This window comes from Myotis davidii, unplaced genomic scaffold, assembly GCF_000327345.1.
Source record: "Myotis davidii unplaced genomic scaffold, ASM32734v1 scaffold54, whole genome shotgun sequence".
In the NCBI taxonomy this organism is placed as follows: Eukaryota; Metazoa; Chordata; class Mammalia; order Chiroptera; family Vespertilionidae; genus Myotis; species Myotis davidii.
Genome location: NW_006287915.1, coordinates 4,045,268 through 4,064,092, shown reverse-complemented (window position 1 = coordinate 4,064,092; position 18,825 = coordinate 4,045,268). Strand labels below are relative to the sequence as shown.

The 18,825-nt window shown below is 38.8% G+C and overlaps 1 long non-coding RNA gene across 1 annotated transcript in view; it reads right to left on the bottom strand.

The window, feature by feature from the left end:
- The window catches only part of LOC102753296, an 83,063-nt gene that overhangs the window by 28,757 nt on the left and 35,481 nt on the right, over positions 1-18,825 (bottom strand). The window contains exon 4 of the long non-coding RNA XR_435461.2: positions 12,360-12,597. This is a non-coding gene — a long non-coding RNA (uncharacterized LOC102753296). The remainder of the gene's footprint in view (positions 1-12,359; positions 12,598-18,825) is intronic.

Genomic DNA, 18,825 nt, shown 5'->3' with positions numbered 1-18,825 from the left:
CTCGCTCTGGCCTCAGCACCTCCAGGATGTTTGCCCTCATCTTTCCAGATGGAGTGGTTATTCCTGGAAAACCCCAGCCCGACCCCCCTCAGGAATCAATCAGGCAACTGCATCACGTGCTCACCAACCAATGGTGAGGCTGTTTCCATAATTCCCTAACTATTCTGGAAATGCCTCATCTAGGGAGCCAAGGCTGAGTTTGGGATGCCAACCAAGGTCCCAATAACAGATTTCACCATTGTTCTGGTCTAGGTCCGAGGGAAAAGGACTCTGGGCAGCGCTAGGTTCAATGGCGCCATCAAGTCGTGAGCACCATTCAAACTGCAGGGGTAAAGCCTAAAGACACCGGGTCTCCGCCGCTAAGTGCCCCCACGTAGATCGCGAGCACCTTTCAAACTGCGCGGGTAAACCCCCGAGACCGGGTCCTGGCCGCCAGGTAGATCGCGAGCACCGTTCAAACTGCGCGGGTTTTGAGACCAGGTCCTGGCCGCTACGTGCCGCCAGGTAGATCCCGAGCACCTTTCGGGTAATACTCATAAGAGACAGTGTACTGGGCGCTACGTGCCGTCACGTGAATCAATAGATCGCCAGTACCAAGTACCGAACTGCGCGGGTAAAACTCGTAAGAGACAGCGTCCTGGCCGCTACGTGCCGCCACGTTATCAGTAGATCGCCAGTACCAAGTACCGAACTGCGCGGGTAAAACTCGTAATCCTGGCAAGGCTGCTGATCAACTGAACACTGTCTCCATGTCATTCCTTCTTCGCCGACTCCGTCCACACCTTTGGGGACCCCTGGACCTGCTGGGGTTGGACCCCTGCAAGGATTGTGTAAACTTGGGCTCTTCCTCCTTAGAGAGGAAAGGGATCCATTTAAAAAGACTGACATTGCTGACCATGGCAAATGGGGTCCAGAGTTAGATTTGCTTTGCCATAATAAGGACAGGTGACATTTCCTGGGCACTTTGAGTGTGAGGGGCAACCGATTATATTAGCATGCACACCTGACCTGTTCACTCGTTGGAGTTTCTAAAGGAATTAGTGTTATACCTTGCTGGCCACATCCTTATTCCCTTTAAACTCCTATACATACGTACATACATACAAAAGCATGAGAAAGTCTTTTTATTTTGTGGGAACTCTAAAATAGGGTCAATTGACTTTAACTATAGTATATTTAAGCCGACAGTTATATTAATAATGTTATGTTAATAAAATTACTTCTTTTTTTAAAAAGTATATTCCATTGATTTTTTACAGAGAGGAAGGGAGAGGGATAGAGAGTTAGGAACATCAATGAGAGAGAAACATCGATCAACTGCCTCCTGCACACCCCCCACTGGGTATGTGCCCACAACCAAGGCACATGCCCTTGGCCGAATCGAACCTGGGACCCTCCAGTCCCCAGACAGACGCTTTACCCATTGAGCCAAACTGGCCAGGGCAATAAAATTACTTCTAATTAGTATAAATTCAAGTTACAATCTGTAACTTATCATGTAAAATGGATTGTAAACCTCATTGCTGATTTGTGAATTTCCAGAGGCCAACTGGTAATTGTTTGACTTACCATTGTAAAAAAATGTACCCAAGTGAGAAATAGAGTCATTATATAAATATGCTGAGGCTGGCATAATTGACTATGCCATGGAGTTGGTATAAAATATTCAAAGGGCTCTAACATTGGGGGGGGGTGGGGTGGTAAGACAGACATAACCTCTGATTGAATTGGTGTGTGATTCAGAAACTACAGATTTTTTCCTAATATTCTATAAAGGAATAATTAGCTAAAAATATGAGAATGGTACCTAAGATTAATGATAACATCAATAAGCTATTTGAACACAATAGGCTAAAAATGAACACATGGAACATAGCAATTAAGCACATTTGGCTTAAATAAAGCACCTTTATTTGTCAGGAAAATTACCCACTGTGTTTATATTTCCATTGGGAAATATTTCTTGGGATTGGGGGCAACTAAAGCATTTCAAAAATAGTGGGAACAATAACCAAGTTAAAAATACTTCAGGAAGGAAGGAAGGAAAGAAGGAAGGAAGGAAGGAAGGAAGGAAGGCTCCTGGTCATGATTAACAAATTTTAGTAAAATAAAAGAATGGACATTAAGAAAAAAAGAATTATATATACATCAAGAGAGTAGTGAAAATCTGGGTGATAAACAGCATGGGCTTGTACAGAACAGATCATGTCAGACATATTCAATTGCATTCCTTTGATTAAATTGCAAAGTGGATGAAAGGAATTCAGTAGATGTAATATATCTGGACTTTGCTATACCATTTTCTTTATGCCTTATGAAAGCTTACTTAAAATTTTAATTAAAATTAGCTTAGCTATTTACACTGAAATAAATAGCCTGAAATAAACTCATTAAAAAAAGGGGGAATGAGATTTATTAGCAATATATAAGTTGTGAAAGGAGGTGGAAAGCTCTTGAATGGGCACTGGATGAACAATTAATCCCTAAAACCAGTGAGAACTATTTAAAGAGTAAAGAGGTGAAATGCTAATACAGCTTATAGAACAGAATGGCCTTTTCAAATATTACAATTCAATATTCATTTTGAGGGATCTGGAAAAAAATGTTTTTGCAGTATGAGAAATGACACAGGTTACTGCCAATTTATAGATGCGCTAGCAAGGGATTCTCTGGTCTGTCACCACCTGACAATTTTGTTCCTAGAAAATCTTTAGTAATCAAAATATGTTATAACACTAGCTGGTTTGGCTCAGTGGGTAAAACATCAGCCTGCAGATCGAAGGGTCCCGGTTTAATTCTAGTCAAGGGCACACACCTCAGTTGCAGGCTCTTCCCCTGCCAGGGCCCTGGTCAGAGTTTATGCAGAGATTTTTTTCTCTCTAAAAATCAATGGAAAAATATCCTCAGGTGAGGATTAAAAAAAAAAGAAGAAAGGTTGCATTATAAAATCTATTGTGTCAATGAGAAAAAGAGTTTGAAAATGGCAGTAGTAAAATTGTATTTTCTCGAGGAAGTTTAATGAATGTTGCCTTAGATCCCATCTAGGTTTTGGTCATTAATAATGGTGTTTATGTTTGTGCACTGGGTGGGCGTGGGGGGGTCCCTCAGCCTGGCCTGTACGCTCTCCAATCCAGGACCCCTCGGGGGATGTCCGACTGCCTCTCTCAATCCAAGACTGCTGTCTCCCAACTGCTCACCTGGCTGCCTGCCTGATCGCCCCTAATCCCTTCTTAATCACCCCTAACCACCTCTGCCTGCCTGCTTGATCACTTCTAACCGCCTCTGCCTTGCCCTGTACCCAGGACCCAGGATTCCCTCCTCTGGCCAGTTGCAGGCACCTGGGACCCGGGCTTCCCTTCCTCTGGCTGGCCACAGGCACCCAGGAACTGGACCTGCTTTGCCTGGACCAGCTGCAGCTTCAAGGGACCACGGGGCAGGCGGCTTGTCCCCTTCCTGGGCTGCAGCCCCAGACGCTGGTGCCTGGGATCATGGGGTGTGCGGCTTGTCCCTCTCCTGGGCCACAGACTGGCTGGTCCCCATTCCTCTCTCGTGTGCTCATTTGTGCCTGGCTGGTCCCCATTCCTCTCTCGTGTGCTCATTTGTGCCTGGCTGGTCCCCATTCCTCTCTCGTGTGCTCATTTGTGCCTGGCTGGTCCCCATTCCTCTCTCCCCAGTGTTGACTGTTTGAGCCATTATGGCATGACAGCATGAGGACATGATGACTATTTGCATATTAGCTCTTTATTATATAGGATTACCATTAACCCTATCTTTAGCACAGTGCTCCCATACATTCTTATCATCCTCATTATCCCTACTGTTATAAAGAAAGCAGCTGTTCTAACAGTTGCTTCAATTTTTTTCTTACATGAGTGTCTTGGCACCTAGACATGATCCTGATATAACTGATAATCTGTTTTGCAATATATCAATCACATCAGATCCAATTCAGATCATGAAAGTTCACACTATCACATAAAAGCTGTAGATAGAAGTAAGTTGGTTAACAACACACCCAAAATGCATCTCATTCAGGAGAACTGGCCACAATTTTCAGTAGCTTCCTCTAACTGTGAAATCCTCTGGTGCTGCAGTATAGTGATATTCTAACAGATTCCAGAGCTCCCCGCTCAGAGCCCTCTGCTTTCCTCAGAGTGGCTGATTGTAAAAGCTTTCAGGCCATTCTAGCAGAAAGACTTATTGAACTTGTCAGGATAGGGAGATGAGTTTTCCCTCTACTCTCCTTGCTATACAATTCCCTGCAATCCCCAACATATGCTTATAAAAGTTACCTCTGCTTTATAAACTGCTAAAGCTTCTAAACCAGAAAATATGGTAATGTGTTAAACAGATATGTAGCCTTATCCCTCCAGGAGCACAAAACTCTTTTTAAGGCAAACATACTGTTATTATGAATCACGATTCTGTTTTCATCACTCTACACAAATGTAATTGAAAAACAACACACTGGGATTATTTTAGGACCAAGAATTAACATAAATTGTGCAAAGAAAATGGGTACCAGAAATGATATTGTCATTTTTGGGATTTGGGCATTTATCAAAACTTGGAAGTCAGAACTCTGTTGCTTCTATAGAATTAATTCACATACTAGGCAGAATTTTAGCTGATTTAGAGTTTTAACTGTCTTTTGAGAAAAAAATTAAATGTACATAAATATGTCTTTTTGACAACCAAGAACAAGCATGAAAATTAAAAAGGGAGATATGAAAACACCAACAAACATTTCATGTTTGACTAGTCATTGAGATGGTCCCTAATTTGAGATCAGGTTTTTACTGGCCTATTATTCATCTATCTATCATCTATCTATCTATCTATCTATCTATCTATCTATCTATCTATCATCTATCTATCTATCTATCTATCTATCTATCTATCTATCTATCATCTATCTATCTATCATCTATCATCATCTATCTTTCTATATACCTATTTATCTATCATTCAAATCACACAGTCATATTGCATAGTCGATCTCCAAGTTCACAGAGGTGGGATACACTACGCAGTATTTACAAAATTTACTTGTCCAAGGAAGCCCTCCTTTTGGAGAAACATCAAGTTTAATGACAGTTCTGTTGCACAACAGTTTGGGAAACCCAACTCATTCAGTTTTCAACCAAAGATAAGAGTGGCCCATGAAGTCATTCTTGACTTAGATGCCTCTGTCTTTTCAAACCAGACAGGTGGTTTGCTTAGAGTCCAGACAAGGCAGAACACAGGGTTTCCAGGTAAACCAATTTTTATGATCTTTAGTTGGTTACCCCTAAAAAAACCAACCAACCAACCAACCGACCAAACAAACCAACTTACTAGTTTTTTTAGGGCACAAGATCTTCTGAACACTTGATCACTTCCTTAGTGAACACACTGTTCACAATGAAGGTAGTGAGTTACATGTGACTCAGGAGGTAGCACTTACATTAAAGTGTTAAATGGGGTTGGCCATTAGAATGAGGCCATGGAATGGTGGACAGGGGATTATGATTATATACTCAGACGTGGGGTAGAATTTCTGTGCTACAGGGAGGACTTTTATTTTGTGTAGGAAAGCTCATTGATGTGTCTGATAGTTGTGCCATGGTAGACCTCAGAACCTAGTCTGAATGGGAGCCATTACTGGAAACAAAAGTACTGCTATTTATCTACTGAGGAATAAAAAGATTTGTGAGTTGTCCATGATTTTTTCTTTGAAATATAACTGAAATTTTGGTTTTACTCAGATATGGTGAGGCCAACAGATCAGGAGCTGATTGCCATTGAGAAGATAGTTTGTTAAAGCTCCCAAGAGAGAGGGCTGCCATGCCAGGTAGTACCACATGAGAAGCAGTGGAGCCAGTGAGTAGGCAACAGCAGCAAGGGGAAAGCGTGGGTAAGAACCTTTATTGTGATTTTCCATAGAATATATGGGTGAGGCAGGATAAGCAGCTGAGCAGGCCTTGGATTGAATAGTTGGAACAGTTTTGGCAGGCTTTGCACTATACAGGCCATCCTTAGTTTAGTACCTGGCCCAGGGTACTCAGGGCAGAGGAATATTGCCTCCTGGTCTGAGTTCGAGCTCTGGATTGGTGATTTGCATATTAAAGGTGCACTTCTGGGACAGTAGTAACGCCCCAGATGCGAGAGCTTCAAGAATACAGAAAATAAAGAAATTGAATTAATTCAAGACTCTGGAATGCAGGGAAGTGTCTAAGTAGTGAGAAATTTAAGAACTTTGTCCCAGTATCCTCTGCTCTACCTGTAAGGTTCTAGGGAAGCTCCCACCTCAGAACCTCTGCATTTGTTATTCACTCTTCCTGAGCACTCTTTACAAACTTATCTCCATGGCTTCCTCCTGTGTTTCCTTCATATCTTTATCTAAATAGCACTGTCACATTAAATCATTCTTCCACCATCTTACTTAAAATTGCACCCCTCCCAAAAGTCCCTTTACTTTATCTGCTTTATTTTTCTTGATAACACCACTCTCTAACATACATTTTGCTTGTTTGTTTTATTATCTCTCTCCCATAACTAGAATGCAAGCTCTATAAAAGTGGGGGTAGTTGTAGTTGTACAGTAAGTAATGTTTTACTTACTGTTGCATCTCCATAATCTTGAACAGTTCCTGCACATGCTGGGTACTTGATACATATTTGTTGAATGAATGAGTAAGTAGATGAGCAATGATGTTCAACATTCAACATAGAGCTCTCTTATGTTCTCTTCAAACCTCCAATAACACTGTTGTACACACAGCCTTGGGTTATGGTGCTTTGGACAATGAACGAGAAGAGTTAATTTGGGATGAAATTGTGTAGAGAGCAGGTGGTATGTGAGGAGGAGAAATCACTGGTGGGAGCAAGAGCAAGAATTCATAGCAAAATTGAAGAATAAGATGTATCTAGAAGAACTGGAGGCAACTCCATCCCATTTCTCAAGGGGACAAAGATGGATTTGGATTTCCCCAAGCATGTGGTATGGGCAATTCAATCATTTTACCTGAATATTAGAAAAAAGTGACCTCAGATGACTAGAGGGTTAAGGCAACTATGGGTTACAACGACACTGCAAGATAGTCTTAGCTAAAAGACAGAAACATTTAAAGAAAAACAATAATAAGAAGCATCAACAAGACAATAAGAGAGCCCACTGCATGGGAGAATGTATTTGCTAATGTTATCATTGATAATGGTCTAATCTCCAACATTTACAGGGAACTCATACAACTTAACAAAATGAAGATAAACAACTCAATCAAAATATGGGCAATGGACCTAAATTGATACTTTTCGAAAGAAGACATAAGGAAAGCCAAGAGACATATGAAAACATGCTCAAAGTCACTAATCATCCGAGATGCAAATGAAACCTAAGTACCCATCAGTAGATGAGTGGATTAGAAAACTGTGGTACATCTACACAATGGAATACTATACTGGGGTAAAAAAGAAGGAGTTATTGCCATTTGCAACAGCATGGATGGAACTGGAGAGCATTATGCTAAGTGAAATAAGCCAGTCAGAGAAAGATAAATACCACATTATCTCACTCATTTATGGAATATAATGAACAACATAAACTGATGAACAAAAACAGATCCAGAGACAGAGAAGCATCAATCAGACCGTCATACCTCAGAGAGAAGGTAGGAGAGGGTGGGGATAAGGGAGAGAGATCAACCAAAGGACTTGTATGCATACATATAAGCCCAACCAATGGACACAGACAACAGGGGAGTGAGGGCATGAGTGGGGGGGTGGGGTTGGACGGCAACGGACACATATGTAATTACATAAGGATGCATATGTAATACCTTAATCAATAAAGAAAGAATAAAAGAAGCAATCTGACTTTCTAATATAAGTACAATTCAAAGAAGAAAGGAAGCACATTGATTGTCATTGAAGAGTAAGGAGACAAGGCCATTACTAGAGTCATTCTCAGCAGTTTCTTGGTGATGTTTTTACTGCATTTCACTGATATGTAGGAAACACAAAACCTCACCCTAAATTTTCGTAGTCTGTGAGTCAACATTGCAAGAACATGTGCAATAATGCAGCTGCCCTTAGGTAAATTAAAACACCACTATGGTTTCTGTTTGGGAGTTATTCTCTTACACATTTTTAAGATTCCACTTTGCAGATATTTTTTCCCCAGTCAATGCAGTACTTGCTTTGTTTTGTCATCTAATTTTTCAATCACCTACTTCCAGCTGATAATAAAAGAAATGAAAAACATTCCAAGTGTATGCTCAGGTCTGTGTTTGTATTGCCAATTGCAGGAACTACTTGTATATAATAATAGTAGATCATTTCTCTGAACTGAAGGCAATTTATGTTTATTTGTGATGTGACAAGTCTACTATATACCTATGGAATAAGAAGACACTAAATTTTATTGTAAGGCTTTCTGATGAGATACAATATACTTCAAACATATTTTAGTATATGCGAATAAAATAACTTTTTTCAGTAAGTGATACAGAGAAAATATTTAAATGTTGAGTAAGCCTTGTAATTTTTATGTTCACAGCTTTGTCAGAAAGATGTTGTCTTCCCAGCAGCATCATGTTATCAAAGATGCAAACCTTAAATCAACAGCTGTTACACCTTCAGCAAGTTATGAAATTTCCCTGATTTATAGCAAACATTTTTTTTCATTTCTTTTTCAGTCAAGCAGGAAAATTAAGGTTATTTTCATGTAAAAGTTACACACATTGTGGCTTAGTATTGCACACAATCCACATCTCTTATCTTTTAAATTAAATTGCTATTGAATTGAATGTGATCTGAGGGCTCTTTTTTTACTAATACCAGAAATACTGTCAGTAAATAGAAGGTAGAAACATTATTTACATAAAAATAAAGAGCAGCTAACACAGACATAATAATAGGAATCATTTTTATGATTTTCATGATTTGCATTTTACTGATAAAGCAGAACAAAATGAAAATAAAAGCTAAAGAGATTTGTGGTAGTGGAGGAGAAAATGCTCCAGCTTCATTTCTGTTGGTTTTAGCTGCTCTTTTAAAAAGTCTACTTTGCCTTAAATGGGTCAGAGAAGGTTACCTTCTGGTGAATTTAGGTAACTAATACTTTTAAGTTACAATCCACTCTTTTTTTAAACATACACATTTAACTTTATCATTGTCATGGAAAGCTTGATTTTATAAAACACAAAAAGTCATTAAGATTTCCTTATCACCGGAATTTAAACCGGAGAAATAGTGACAGCTTTGGAAGTATAAATTATATACATTAGAATCAAATAATTGGAGTTTTCAATATGGAAATTGTACAAATGAAATAAATGGCAAAGGATCTTTTAGGAGTATTCTGTTAGAGCTAAGAGTGACAATTCCTCAAATTGTTTGCCCAAATTAAGAATAACTAACATGTATTAAATATTTATAATGCAGTATTTATTGAAATGATATTTATAGAGCAACTACTATAATACTGATAACTCTGCAGAGCTAAATACTGTTATATCCCCATTGTACTGATGAGGGAATGGACACCCAGTGTATGGCAGAGTGCCCAAGGCCTTAGATGGTGGAACATGAATTCAAATCCAGGTCGTCTGACTCATCAGAAAGAAGCCTCAGCAGATGGAACTTTCAACATTATGTAACCTGGGCTCCTGGTCACAGGGAAGCATGTCTCTGGAGAATTCAAGCATCCTCTGGAAGCAGCAGACGATACTGAAACTGTCACATTTTTGATAAGGGTAGTTCGCTGACACATTATGGGTGTACAAGGTTTATTTTATTTGTCTCATATGCACAAGCCCAGTGGCTACTATGTGCCAGTCACTGTTCCAAGCACTTTATAAATATTAACTAGATGAGATAGATACTATTATCTCGTTTTATACATGAGAAAACAGAGTCATGGCTTAAACCAGTGGTCGGCAAACTCATTAGTCAACAGAGCCAAATATCAACAGTACAACGATTGAAATTTCTTTTGAGAGCCACATTTTTTAAGATTAAACCATATAGGTAGGTACATTGTTATTAACTTAACTAGGGTACTCCTAAGCTGGCCTTTGCTAAAAATGTTTCGTTTTATAATAATAAAGCCACCAACACAAAATAATTACAATTCTTAAATTGATGAAAAAAATACAGGTAGGATTTATAGCTGGTTGGAAAAATACAGGTAACTTTATGCTTTGAGTAGGTACTTTTGTTACCCGAGCATGATTTGTGGATGCGACTAGCACTAACCCCTGCACAACGAGACTGCTGACTGGCTCACTCAATCCGTGCATGAATCGCCCCCCGGCCTCACCTGCGCTGGCCACGTCTCCCATCGCCCCACCAACTCACACCCCCCCACTTCTTCTAATGCCACTTCTTCAAAATAGACTCGCCCAGGCCGAAAACCGACTTCTGCGCATGGACCACGAAGTTTCAATCGCACTGTATGTGCGCGCCCGCACGTGGTATTTTGTGGAAGAGCCACACTCAAGGGGCCAAAGAGCCGCATGTGGCTCGCGAACCGCAGTTTGCCGACCACTGGCTTAAACCGCTTGCACAAGGAAATATAGCTAATGAATGATACGGTTCTGACAAAAAGAGTTTGGCTTTATAATCTGCACTATTAACCGCACTGCACCAAGGCTGTCTTGTCTGTCTCATCAGAAATTGCTTTAATAAACCATCCCCAAATAGTGGCTTACAACCGGCATATACTTCTCTTGCTTACTGGTCTTCCAGTGACCATAGTTGGGCTGACCTAGGAAGGGTGCAGCTGGATGGCTCTCCCACAGCTGTGGGTCAGGAGGCCTTCGCCCCAAGCTGGTGGGTTGGGTTCAGGTCCACTGCATGTGCTGCTTGAAGGGCTCAGTCTGAAGAGCAGCAGCTCCCCAGGGCATGCTCCTCTCAGGCAGTTGAGCAGAGCACCACAGACAAGGCCAACTCCACAAGCATATTGAAGGTCTCTACTCACCTCATATCTGCTAACATGTCATTGGTCAAAACAGGTAATGCAGCAAGTAGATTCTTCCCACATGGGATGGAGGGTAGTGAATGCTTCCTGAGCAGCAAGCCAAAAGATCACTCTCTACCCTGGTCACCTCTCACATTGAGGAGTGGGCTGTGTATGAATTAAGGTTATTCTAGCTATTAAATTATATAAGTTCCCAAATTTCCCCCAAGTCTCAATTGTTTAACACAATGATAGTTTATCACCACATGGCATTCGAGCAGTATTCCACAGGCTCATTCATGGACTCAACTCGATCCCAATGTAGTATCCTGGCTCTACCTTCCTTTGTGCTCTCAGGGACCTCTCCATTCAGCTGACAGATGCAGAAGAAAAATGGTCAATTGGGCATGCAAGCTTGCTATGCACGCAATCTGGAAGTCACATTGATTCTATTGGCTAGAACTCAGTCACATGGTCGCTGCTAGCTTCAAGAAAGGCTAGGAAATGAGATAGAGTTGTAAACTCAGAAAGGAGGATAGATGGATTTGGTGAGAGCACCTAGCCAGCCTATGTTATGGATGGCAACGTTCTTTTAAAAAGGCAAAGGCATTCAAGTGAATGTACAACAAAGCCAGGGTATTTGTGCTTCATGTTAGTACATTATAGCTGGCCCAAACCAGGAAGGCTTGGATATAGTTAGTCTATTTCTAAAATGAAGGTAAAAGTCTTAGCATACAATCATAGCTTTATGATAGTGGATCCGATAAAATGTTGGCATTTTGTGTGCCTGGGTGGGCAGGTGGTCAAGAGAAAGAGAGAAAGCCCTCTCTACTGATTCCTACCTACAGCTTGTCCTGTAAAAATGAACCGGAGGGAGAGGGCACATAGATCACACCAGAATGAAGCAGTCAATATGTACAAATGGGAAGTTTTGAAGTCCCAGAGCAGAGGATGAGTCTTTTGAGGAAAATATGTTGCAATGGCATGATTTCCCCGGAGTCGTTTTTTAGAACAAACATTTCTCTGCAGTTTTATGAAAGTGTGCTGTCTTTCCTCTAGGCTTCAGAAAAGCCACATCTTCCCAGTTCGTCGTCACTGTTTTTGAGGACCACGACCAGTTAAAACCGCATGTCATCACCTAACCTTGTAATTTTTCCTTTCGTGTATTTTTACAATAAAATTACTCATAAGAGACAGGTGGAAGATGGAAGATTAAATCTAGTCTTCCAAAGTGCCAACTCAAACTCAATTTTGAGGCAGAGTTGCAGCTATACTATGAAAACAAGAATTCAGCTAAACAGGTTATTCATGATATGACTCACCAATTACTAATACAATTATAATGACACTTGTTACAATGAGAAGTTCAATTACATTACAGCAAAATTACTATAAAATACAAAATTGATGTTTCTCACCTTTTCATTTTTTAGGAATTTGAAGCACCTACTGGTAAATCATATCTGGTAGCTGTCAGTTTTCCATCATTATTTATGTCAGCTGTATTATTGACATGAAAGCCAGGTTTTCCTCGCTCCCCTGAAAACACTTAGAATGATTGTTTTTGAATCTTGATTTTTGACAAGTACTTTTTGTGTCAAAAACATATTATGTCATAGCATAAGTCACTGCTTCAGTCCCGGCATGCATGCTTTTCTAAAAGGAGATAAAATCTCTTAGATTCCTTTGAAGTGAAAAACCCATTAAAAAAAACAGGATGAAAAAAAATTGTCAGCTACATATCACCCACAACATTGTAGTTCAATTTATAGTATTTGCTTTGCACAAGTTATACAGCAAATTTAATGGGGAATGTGGATGAGGGATTTTGTGTCTAAAACATGATAATCATAACGGCAACGATAGTTATAAGGATTCGTGCTTTAATTGATTTTGTTATTTTCCTGGGCATTTCTGTATCTTGTACCTTAAAAAAGAAATTTTGCAATGTTGTCAAAACTTAACTAGTATTGGCGGTTGTTGTTGGTTTATTTGGTTTAGGTGGCCTTGAGAGATCTTTTCTTTATTTTTCTGTCTCTCTCCTCTTATAAGTAACACTGTTGGTTCATGGGAAAGAAGTATTCCCTAGCATTAAAACAGCCGGTACCTCAATATTCATATTTTTAAGTTGAAATAGCACAGTGAGATCATTGTGGATAGAAAAGAAGGAAATAAATCAGCATGTGCAATATTATCATTCACTTTACATCGTGAAATACAAATATAGCTGCCATATTCTAACACTCACCATAGGTAAATTGAAAATATATATCACTATTTAACATAGTAAAAAAAGAGCGAGTATTTATGACTATGGGATATATAGTATTTCAGTAATGTGTCTTATTAAAGCAAAGTAAATCGACTACTGGGTAGTAAAATTGCAAAGAGCTTATAAAAGTGCTGAATCAGAGTCTTAATGTATAGAAAAAAAATCTTGCACATTTAGAACAAACAACATATTGGCGTTTATTAATTTTTGGAATAGGCTATAGCATTGTGCAGCATTTTAAAAACACAAAAAGGTATCAAAGTGAATTTTGATATGGGAAGAGTTGTCTTCAGTGGCAGGAACCAGCAGTTCTGACCACAGTGATGATTCTGGGTGGTGGGAGAGCCATTGCAGTACCTCCTCCTCTATTTCCATAGTGCATGTGATTCAAGCTGGGGTCGAAGAACTTTTTTTTTTTTAAATTACAGCTGGGAGCTAGAAGAAAAAGCACTTCTACAGTCAGTTTGCAATATGAGAGAATAAGGTCAAAATACAGCAGGAGCAGAGCAGAGAAGAAAGAATCTTGTTTGTGATTAAAATCCTGTGTTGAGGCTCTAACAATCCCAGAAGCTACTCTGCTGAGGTTTGATCCTGCATTTCTGTGAGACTCCACAGCATCTTTCCAATAAACATTCCCCCCTATTTTTCCTTATTTCTGGAAGTTCAGGTTAAATTTTTATCATTTTCAACCAAAGGAATAAAGAAATCCTGTCATATTATATAATTATGTATGTTTATTTGAACAAAATATTTAAATTAAAACTCTAACAGCCTTTAAGACTAGGATAATACATTTTAATTAGATAAAAAGGCATATTGGATTATGTGGCTTCAAGGAATGTTTCATAGAATATTTATTTTTTCCTCAAGGCCCCCAAAGATATGTTTTTTATTTTATTTTGATATCTAGTGAGAAAATAAGTTTCCAGGCATTCATTTGTACATTCACTTATCCATAAATATTTATTGAGAACTGCTTTGGACTAGACACTGTTCTAGGTGCTGGAACTATGATATTGAAAATAAAACATGCAAGATGTCTGTTTTCCTGGAGCTTGCATATGTAGTGGCAGAATACAGACCATAAACATAGTAAGGAAGAAAGTAATAGAGTGTATCAGGTGAAAAGAGCCATAGAATAAACCCCCCACAATACAAAACAAAGAAAGAAGGTAGGTGGGGCTATAATTTTAAATCAGGTGTCAGAGTCCTCAGGGAGAAGTTGAGACTGAGCAGCCTAAGAGATGATGCAGAGACCCACAGATAGGGCGACCATCTGATTTATCAGCCAAATGGGGATACTTTATGATTGTTCCTGTTTTAGGATAGCAGGCACAAATGGGGACCCACTTGGGCAAACCGGGATATATGGCCACCCCAGCTCTGTGGGCATTTATCTAGAAGCAGAACATTCCAGAGAGAGGAAAGAGTAAGAGCAAAGGCCCTGAGGAAGAACTGGATATGTCTGGTTCAAGGTCGTGGCTACAGCCAAGTGGAGATGAGAGAGAAGGAGAAGGAAGGAGAAGGAGAAGGAGAAGGAGAAGGAGAAGGAGAAGGAGAAGGAGAAGGGGAGAGGAGAGGAGAGGAGAGGAGAGAAGGAGAAGGAGAAGGAGAAGGAGAAGGAGAAGGAGAAGGAAGAAGAGAAGACAGCAAAGCATTTCATTAGGGGCCTTGAAGGCCATGGTAAGAACCTTGGTTTTTATTCTGAGTGAAATAGAGTCATAGGAGTGACATGGCCTAACTAGTGTTTTTTAAAAAATAGTAGAGTGTTAGTGGCCAAAAATACAAGTAGGAATTTCACTTACAGGCCATTGTAATAACCCAGGTGAGAAAAGATGGTGGGTGGTAGTGGGTGTGGGTGGAAGTAGCAGGAAGTGGTCAGATCTTTGATGTATTTTTTTTTTTTTATTTTTAATTCTTTTAATTTTTTATTACAAAGGGTATTACATATGTGTCCATTTTTCCCCCCGCCCTAGACAGTCCCCTAGCCTCCCCTATCCCCCAGTGTCTTATGTCCATTGGTTATGCTTATATGCATACATACAAGTCCTTTGATTGATCTCTTACCCCCCTACCTCCCGCCCCCCAATCCTCCCTGGCCTTCCCGCTGCAGTTTGACAATCTGTTTGAGGCAGCTCTGCCTCTGTATCTTTGATGTATTTTAAAGTTAAAAAGAACACCTTTTGCTGGTGGGTTTGAAGGTGGAATATGAGGAAGACGACAATGTCAGGAATGACCCCTGGAAGGTTGCATTTGCTACTTCCTGAGATGGGAAAGTTACTGGGAGAACCAGGTTTTAGGAGAAAAGTTGTGTTAACTATTGGCCAGGGTAAGCTCAGGAGTCTATTAAATATCCAAAATAGTTTCCCAAAATAACACCAAGAGTCTATCACCAGAAAGAGAAAAAAAAAAAGTGTTGAATAGATCAAGTCTGAGGACATAGCAGCCATCACTTCTTGTTATGACAGTTCTAGTGAGCCTAAGCTGGCATCCTAGTGGCATTTCTTCTCTAAATCCTCCAAGTCTGTTCTTTCAATAATTAGGTGTACAATATGGCTGCTGTTTTCAGAAGCTGATTTTTTTTTTTAAAGATTGGAACTTTTGCATATCTTCTGTTCTCCAAAAGTTCTTTCAGTGCTTTGGGGTGTATTAAATTGTAACTCTTATAAAATCTATATGTTCTTTGAGAAACTACTCACCTGGGGCTTCTGTTTTCTTAAAGATTTTTTACCCTATTTTTCATTTTATAATCACTTATTTGTTCTGTTTTATTTTAGAAATGGTAAGTGTGCCTTGCAGAATATTCAGGAAATACAATGCATAGCAAAAAGAAAATGAGACTCCTACATCTAGAAATAACAATTGTTAACATTTCAAGGGTATGCCCTTCTCATATTATTTTTATGCACATATGTGTGTGTCTATATATCCATATATCTATTTCTATATCCACATATATTTAACTCTAGTGGAGTTATATAGTACATTCTGTTTTCAGAACTCACCATTTTAATTTATATCAGGTCATCTCCTTGACAGATAACATAGAGGCATAAAAGCAATTAGGTAGACAATGCTGTCTGTCATCTAATCTTACACCATCTGTCCTTAACAGAGGGCTTGTTGCTTCCTTATATTTGCTCCAAATAACAAAAAAGTTAGCGAAGTTTATTTTTCACACCTCTCAGTTTAATCTAGAATTATCCATCGCTGAATTTCTAACAAATCTAAGCCACTTTCTTACATTCATTTGTCCTTTAGTTTATGCTTATCATGGTCACTGCTGGTTGTGTATTGAACACCCATTCTACCCATTCCCTAAAAGAACTCCTTTCTACTTGGTTGAACTATACTCATCTTCACCCTGCACTCCCCTATATAGGCAGCAATATACCTAATGCATTCCACTACTTTTTAAATTTTATTATTTGAATGAACATACAATTGGCATTTCTTTCTTTTTCCTTCCTTCCTTCCTTCCTTCCTTCCTTCCTTCCTTCCTTCCTTTTTGGTGTGCAGTACTACAAATTTTAACACATGTGTAGATTCGTAGCACCACCCCTACAGTCAGGATCTGGAATAGTTCCATCACCCCAGAACACTCCATTATGCTATCTCTTTACAGTCTTACCCTCCTCCTTACTCCTAGCCCCTGGCATCACGGATTTAGTGTCTGTTACTAGCATTTTATCCCTTTGATAGTGTCTTAATTGTAATCACTGTAACCTTTGAGTCCGGCTACTTTCGCTTAGCACAATGCTTTTGAAACAATGCTTTTTGAAATTATTATGTGTATCAATACTTTGTTTCTTTTTATTGCTGAGTAGTATTTTATTTTAAGTATGTACCCAAATTTGTTTATTCATCCAACTGTTGAAGGATATTTGCATTGTTTCCAATTTCTGGTGGTCATGAATAAATATTTGATACACCATTTTTTGGTGAACATAGTTTATAGCCCTCTAGGGTATATACTGGGAGGAGGATTAATGGCCATATAATATGTACATTTAACATTGTAAGAAATTGACCAACTGTCTTCTAGAGTGGTTGACTCATATTGCATTACCATCGGCAATTTATGACAGTGCCCATTGTTTCACATCTACTGCTCATGGTGTGGTCAGTGCTTTTTAAATTTTAGCCCTTCTTACAGATAGACATTGGTATCTCATTGTGGTTTTAATTTGCATTTCCCCAATGACTGATGTTGTTTAACATGCTTCTTTGCCTTACATATATACATTTTGGTAGTGTTCAAGTCCTTTGCCCATTTCTTAATTGGGTTATTTTATTGTTGAGTTATGACAGATCTTTCATATTCTTTTCAAGAATATGTGACTATATTTCTTTTCCAGATGTATGATTTAAAACATATTTTCTCCAAGTATGTTGTTATATTTTCATTATTTTAACATTGTCTTTCATAGAGCAATTAACAATTTTAATAAAGTCTAATTTATCATTTTTTTAAAAAAAATGTTTTTATTAATTTTTTTAGAGGGAGAAAGGGAGATGGAGACAAAGATAGAAACATTGATAAGCTGCCCAGATATGTGCCCTGACCAGGAATCAAACTGGTGACCTTATGGTGCATGAGTTGACACTCAACCACTGAGCACACTGTCTGGCTATCATTTTTTTTAATGGATTTATACCTATAGTGTTATAGCTGAGCACTCTTTGCCTAATCTCAAGTCATGAAGAATTTATTTCTTTTATGTTTTCTTCTAAAAGTAACATAGTTCCATATTTTACATTTACATCTATGATCCATTTTGAATTAACTTTTGTACTAAATGTGGGATTTAGGCTAAAGTTCTTTTCTTAAATGGTGTTGTGCCAACACCATTTTTTTGAAGTCTATCTCTTCTTTATTCTAATAGATATCCAAATTTATAAAAAAATGAATTGACCATATTTGTGTGGTTCTATTTCTGTATTCTCTATTCTGTTCCATTGGTCATGTGACTTTCCTTTGCTGATATCATACTACCTTGACTATTAGAGTTTTAAAATCAAATAGTGTGATTCCTTGTACTTTATTCTTCTTTTTCAAAATTCTTTTGGGTATTCTAGCTCCTTTGCTTTTCCATATGAATTTTAGAATCAGTTTATCCATAACCAAAAACGTTCTTTTGTGAGTTTTATTGGCATGCTTGCTTTAAATCTGTAGTTTGAGGTGCCACAATGGCATGTACATCCATTCTGGCTGCAGAAGTGCTTAGGATGTAGCGTTGCCTGCCCTTCTCAGTCCTAAGTGGGTCTCCTGCAGCATCTGTCATGCTGTAATCTTGTCATGTCTTTAGTTCTTCAACTTTACTTCAAATACATGAAAGATTCTGCATTGGAGGAAAAAAGCCTTATAAATGTCAACAATGTGGTAAAGCATTCAGTTGTCTTAATTCTCGTCAATGTATTGAATAATTCATACTGGAGAGAAACCCTATGAATGTAAGGAATGTGGAAAAGCCCTCACATGTTACTTTAGTTTTCAAACACATAAAGAAAGCACAGAGAAGTAAAACCATATATATGTAATCAATGTGGTCAAACATTTAGTTGTCTCCATTATCTTTAAAAATATGAAATAAATCACACTGGAGAGACAC